Source organism: Catharus ustulatus, chromosome 3 (genome assembly GCF_009819885.2).
Source record: "Catharus ustulatus isolate bCatUst1 chromosome 3, bCatUst1.pri.v2, whole genome shotgun sequence".
NCBI lineage: Eukaryota > Metazoa > Chordata > Aves > Passeriformes > Turdidae > Catharus > Catharus ustulatus.
In genome coordinates this window covers 50017793-50024391 of record NC_046223.1, presented here as the reverse complement: position 1 = coordinate 50024391, position 6599 = coordinate 50017793, and the positions used below count along the sequence as shown (strand labels likewise).

At 38.1% G+C, this 6599-nt stretch overlaps 2 long non-coding RNA genes across 3 annotated transcripts in view; one reads left to right on the top strand and one right to left on the bottom strand.

Annotated features, from left to right (window-relative positions):
- The first annotated feature begins 614 nt into the window (after window positions 1-614).
- The window catches only part of LOC116994005, a 47506-nt gene continuing 41521 nt past the window's right edge, over window positions 615-6599 (top strand). Inside the window, exon 1 of the long non-coding RNA XR_004417403.1 lies at window positions 615-3095. This is a non-coding gene — a long non-coding RNA (uncharacterized LOC116994005). The remainder of the gene's footprint in view (window positions 3096-6599) is intronic.
- Window positions 5129-6599, bottom strand: part of LOC116994004 — a 43335-nt gene continuing 41864 nt past the window's right edge. The window contains exon 4 of one of the 2 annotated variants that reach the window (XR_004417401.1): window positions 5129-6430. This is a non-coding gene — a long non-coding RNA (uncharacterized LOC116994004). The remainder of the gene's footprint in view (window positions 6431-6599) is intronic. The other variant, XR_004417402.1, reaches the window with a different exon arrangement.

Below are 6599 nucleotides of genomic sequence, written 5' to 3'. Positions count from 1 at the left end.
GCCTAAGCTTTTACAGTGCAAGAGGATGTGGTCTCTACTGTGCCAAGCGTAATGGGTCTTTGTCCATCAATAAGGCATCTAAATGATATAACATTCTGAATAGTAACTTTTATTCCCTATGAGGAGGTCACTACACATAAAACAGACATATGAACAGGATTCTAGAAGCTTGAATTAGGAAGAAATGTGTTCTAGGTAGTCTTCATGTTAAAGCCTCAAGGAAGCAGCATGATTGACATTTGTACTGGGATTTCCCATTGTACATCTCTATTTTATATGTCCAAGGAAACCCTTCACATCAGACTTCAGTTTGTCTTGTTCTGTAAAAACTGCTGACTGCTTTAGACTAAAATTAGAAAAACTATGTAGAAGAAAAATATGTTAAAAATATTATAGAATGTTTGTTTAATCCTATCAGTTGATCACTGTCTTACATGCTGAAGCACAAATGTTCAAAAATACTAATTTTCTCAAAAAAACACCCCAATTATTGTGTGCATGACTATAATTCTGGAGATTTTAGAGGGAGGGATAAGTAAAACAAAGCAAAAAAAAAAACCAAAACAACAACCTCCAGAAACATCTTTTTTTATACATTTCTTTATTTTCTCCCATTTCCTTTCACTAGGAAAAAGCAAAGAACAGAAACAGTCACTGACTTTGGAACAGAGCTTAGGAAATAAGAATGACATCAATTACCATCAAAGAAGCAGGTGTAATGACAAAAAACCAGTAGTATTAGGCTGGAGAACACAGTAAGTTAAAGATAAAATGTATTTTTTACATGAATAGCTGTTGCTAGTTCCTCCAGCAAAGGAGGAAAGTACCCAAGGCAAGGATGCCTTAGTCACTCTCACAAAAATGAAGATTTTACCTTTTATTTCTGTAAGTGAATAGAATGCTACAGGGAGGAGCATGATGGAAAAACCTTAGAGTGTACAGCAATAAAAAGAAATGGCTCTACAAATGAACTCTGTGGCACTAGGAGGCAAATACAGCAATTACTAAGTTTAAGGGATGACAAATACAAAATGTCAGCATATGTGCAGACATTCTTGAAAGAAAAGGTCATGAAAAATGACAAATAAAAGACACGTATTTGCTGTGAAAAGATATTCTAAGTCAAAGCTAAAAACCTTTATTTAAAGGCACTTCCATAAGAAGAGCATGTTATCCATAATATCTAGAGTATATGCTCTAATCTACTCACTGTAGTATCAGTTAATAGAAGATATGGAGATTTAAAATATTAAGTGTAAACTTACATCCTTTTAAAAAACACTCAAGCATGAAGAAATATCTTTGTATAGAATATTTCATTTCAATGAAAACAAATAATTAACAAAGAAAGAAACCCATAAGGCCTTTTCCTTAACAATACCTTCAGAAATGCTGAGAGCTCTTGAACTTTTTTTCACCAATAATCTTCCTCTCTTTGATTTTGTTTTTGGTTTTCCAAACATTAAGTTTCTTCTCTTGTTTACCTAACACATGTGTAACCTAGTCAAATATGATGTCATTGGAAGCGTTATACCACTAAGATAAGACCAGCTAAGGGACTTCCTGAGCTAAAGGTCTTATCTTTGACTGCATCATAAAATCTGATAATCCTCTGTGGAGAAGTGGTAATAAAACTCATTCATACCACAATAAATTAATATGGCCAGTGTTATTTGTTTTTCAGCTGCTTGTAATAGCAGCATATTTTGCTTTTGAGATTTCTGGTACTGTATGGTGGCATTCAGAGGTCCAGCATCTAAAGGCTCTAGGCTGCCTCTCTGATTGCTCACCTCACCAAGCTCTGACACTGAACTCACCTCAGCAAAACTCTGTGACCTTGCTTAGGGAAATACAAGACTTCAGACATGCTGTTTCTTGCATTTTTCATAACAGCAACAATCAAAATATGTCTTAGAACTCTCATTTAAAGAAAAACTACCCAAACACAGATTATCCAAACTCTAAGATCATTGTTACAAAGATAAATTCCCCTATCTTGAAGGTATATGCTTTTCGTATTAATATGTTGTACCAGGGTCATTCCTGAACCCTACTAGGAGTAGGTCCCTGGATCTTCTGAGGGTATCTTTCAAATACAGAGGGAAAGAATGCACCAAGAAAGACTGGGGCCAGCTGAATGCCAGCAACTTGTTCTAATTCATGCACACTGATGTATGTCTAGGTATTGCCAATATCCACTGGCAAAAAATTTCACCTTTTGAATCACTGAGGGGCTGTCATCACCTTCCACCAGCACTAGGAGGTGTTGAACACCTGGCTGAAGGACACCATGTGAGCAAGGAAGAAATCATTGTGTAATCAAGGTGTTCCTTAAAAATAAAGTGTCCTGGTCAAATAGTTCCTGACTAAATATTTAAAGAGACTAAATATTGAAATATTGAGGCTAAATATTGACTAAATATAAATAACAATCTGTTTTTAAGAGAAACATTAATACAATTTGTTGTTCTACTCTGCTGTCTTGGGGGAGAACTTAATAATCAAATATCCGAATGCTGTTCCATTAAGAAAAATGCGTTTATACTTGAGAAATTTGATTTGATAATTTAATGTTAATGTTGTAGCTTATTGACAGTTTAGTTAATGCCTCTTGCATCTTCTCTGCAACTGTTTGACAACATTGCCTTACGACTTCCCTGAGCTGTCAAACACACTGAATCTAGATGTTCGCATGAGTACGCATGAATGGTTCAGTAGCTTCTGTGCAAAGGAAAGCCAGAAGGATGAAACACAGAAACAGAGTTAGAGGCACAGATAACCAAACTCAATTACTCCACATAGTTTTCACTCTGTTGACTCTGGTAATTTTAATTGTTTTCAATCACAAATAAGACAAAGGTCAACATGAACGTGAATCATACTGTGTCATGTGGTTCTTGCAGACTTACAAACAGGTTTGTCAGCATTTCTAGCAAACAGCAGCTGCAGGATGATGCCAAATGTTCTATGTCTAAAGCTCATTAGTTGTTTCTTTGCTTTACAAAAATAGAACTCTGTGCCTGGTTGGAAACAGGAAGCTTTGAACTTAAACTGTACATCACACTCAGCTGTCTTCTTTTGACATATCTCTTCAGGTAAGGCCACTAACATACTTATACTGAAACATTTCAATTGCAGAATGAGGAAGTAGGATAGTTACCAAAAAAATTGATCTATTCCTTGTATTAAGAATCAGTTTGCCTGGTGGTTTATTTGTAAATAAAATGTAGCATTTTATGTAGAGATTGACACACAGATGTATATAGGTTAGGAACAAAGATTTCTTATTCTTTCTATAGCATTGACCTCACTTTCAAAGCACTCTGCCACTTCTAACTATAATGAAGGTTTTATTTTAATAGATCAAATTTTCAAGAAATAATCAAATGAGTGAATAAGATAGATTGAAAAAATTCCTCTTAGGAACTGCTGAGAAAGATAATCTCCCTGTTTCTTTAACTTTCTGTGTTTGCTGATTACAGAAATAATTGTTTTAGCTGTTGACACATACAAGGGCTTGTCACACCTCACAATTTATAACCACTAGATTTTCTCCCTTTGGCATTGTTTGTACACAGTGTAGCCAGAATTACTAAAAGCTAATAAATGCTCTTCTAGAAGTTTTATTTGGGTTACAAATATATCTTAGGCCTGATTTGCTCAAAATCTATATGCACAAACAGATCAATGACACAGGATCCTAAATGATGAAACACCAGAAACTCTGCCAAGTGGCCAAGGGAGTGTTCACTTTCTGACTTGCTCAGGATAGAAGCAGGACTGGAGGCAGGGTAATGCCATCATTAAATGGGCATTGCCCTGCAGGAATGGACACAGCCAAGCTGGCCACTGTATGTCCTTCTAAGCTCCTGAAAAAAATTACAAATAAAAAGATTGACCAACTCTAAGTCGGTGATGACCAACTTCTGACTAGCAGACAGGAAAGAGAATTCTTTCCTGTAGCCACACAAACTTTCAAAGCTGGAAAAATGGGGGACGATTGCCCCTTTCTCCTGCTACTGCCAAAGCATCACAATAATGGCAATGTACATGAGGGCCCAGATTTTGCCAAGATACCTTAAGTGTCGTGATGAAAATCACAGCAAATCACAGGACACAAAAAACCACATGCAAAATTTAAAGAATAGCAATTCCCGTGCCAATCTTTGTGGACACCAGAAGGAAATATCAGGAGGTATTAATTTGCCTATGCAGAATTTCGCAGTGATTGATTTGACACCATCTGAGTGCTGTGTCTATGAAAAATCCCCTCAGAGTGTGGGTAGGAAGTGAGTGCAATATACACTGCTATATTTTCAGTATGTGATATCTGAGCAGTGTCCATCACCTCTGTCTCAGACGCCCATAAACTCTAATGCTATCACTTTCTAGTGGTGCTGTGAGGTCATGTAATGCTGCTGCTCTTATTTATTACTGCAGAAAGCGATGTATGGGAAGGTTAAGATCTGTTTAATAAGATACTTAATCCCAATTAGCTCCATTTAAAACAAACCCAAACAGTAGGATGCAGGTGTCTTTATAGAAACAAAGATTTTGTTGTAACAATTTATCTACCAGTACCGAAAGAGCTAATGGGATCAGGAGAACTGAACCCTACTGCATGCCCTGTTTACAGATCTAGTCTGGCTGGTGGCTATTTCCTGTATCTCAGTATTTAATCCCCTTGTAAGGAAATCAGTATTTAGTGCCAGAAGCGGAGGTGAAGTTATTTACTGACTGTAAAGTCAGTACACTACCTAGCCTGAGAGAATTTATACAAAGCTATTATTAACCTAGGCATGTAACTGCATCTTTTTTATTAAGTTTCTGTCATATGTGTCCTAGCATGTGCTTGTGTTACTTTACCTCTTTTCATTTCAAAACCTACGAACTGTGATGAAACTAACTTTGTGTTTGAATAAATCTTTAGTGCAGAAGTGTAGTTCAGTAACACAGAAAAATCTTTTGTTTTTTCCTTTGATATATGCAATGCCTACTGTTAATCTGCTTGTCCTTGTGCTACAAGGAGCTCCATGAAGGTTTGTTTGTGGTTGACTGCTGTGAAAAAATGTTCATGCAAATCAATGAGAACACTCCACAGAAAATTGTGTCCTGGGGACACCTTTCTTCTGCATTGGCTGAAATCTTAACGCATACTTCATTGTAAGAGCAATTGGCTACTAGGACAACATCAGCCTTCAGTGTAATGAAAGACTGTTTTTTTTTAATTGGAGAGCAACACCATTTTCTTTCCTCATCCATAAATTCTCAGATTAATTCAGTCTGCATCATGCGTCTCCAGACTACTCTGTAGTTCAGCTCCGAGGCCTTTGCCAGATCATTGAAAAGATAGAAGCCATCTGTAAAATCTGTATCTCTGTGCAAACTTCCTTAAGACTGAGCCATTCAGATCTGAGGCTTTGATTTGCATGACACACTTCTGAGTATTGACATTTGGCTGTGTCAAAAAACACAAGTTAAGCCAGCCCAGATCTCTCCTCCCCACCTGTTTGTACAAAGCTGCCAAGCAGAAAAATTAAATGCTTATATTGTTAAATAAGAAAGCCTGTTAAAACTCCTGGGCTGTTGAATTCTGCAATTAGTTTTTGTTTAATTGGTTCTATAAACATGGTTATTGGAACCTCTTACCAAAGCTGGGTCTCTTCAAGGATATTGAGAAAACACCACCAGTTCTGGCTTTTCTTTTGGGATACAGACTCACGGAACAGCAGAGGCTGGAAGACATGGCTGGAGCTCATCTAGTCCTGTCATTGCAGCTGTGGTGGGGTCATGTCTAATGCAGATAAGGGTCTCCTGTACAGCCCTAACAATGGTATCACTTGGACCAAAAGCTTGGAGATAGGGATTGGGTACCATCACTGCACAGCCCTTGAAGACTAGTTCAGAGCCTACTGTGTTCTGCTGTGTCTGAAACTCTGGGGCAGCCTGTGCCTCTGCTGCTTCTCCATTTTCGGGCCAGTACATCTGTTTTACAGTACCAAAAAGAGCAGCACACAGGACCATAATGGGATGTTTGTTGGAAATATAAGGAAGGAGAAGGAGGGTAGGAGAGTTGTGCCTCTGGCTTAGAACAGAGGAAACCAATTACAGTCAGCAGATGGGAAACATCTCTGTCAATCTCTGGCAGCTTGGGTGACACTGACCTCCCCCTCCCCCTGCCCCATCACATCAGGGAAAACAAATCTAACAGTTGATGGTTAAGTAGACAACAGAAGTGATCAAACACCTCCCAGTATGTTCCAAACAGTAGGCACAGCTGTATGTGTATTGCTAGACTGCTTCCTCTGCAGAGAAGATCAAATGGCACTTGTTCAGTTCAAACTGGGCTGGTATTTCGCATCTCGTTTTTGACTCTTTTTGATCTTCAATCTGTTGACTGTATTTCCCTCCAAAATAATGAAGGAACCTGCTGAGGAACCACAAAACACACGAGAGCTGGGGGAGCGAACAACACAGCCCCAGGCTCACTGTAATGGCAGTTTAATGGGACCTCGAGGGATGTGTACATCAAGTGGTTGAGGGACCCCTTAGAGTGTAAATTCTTACTTCCCTTGGAGAAACTGCACTATATAACATTA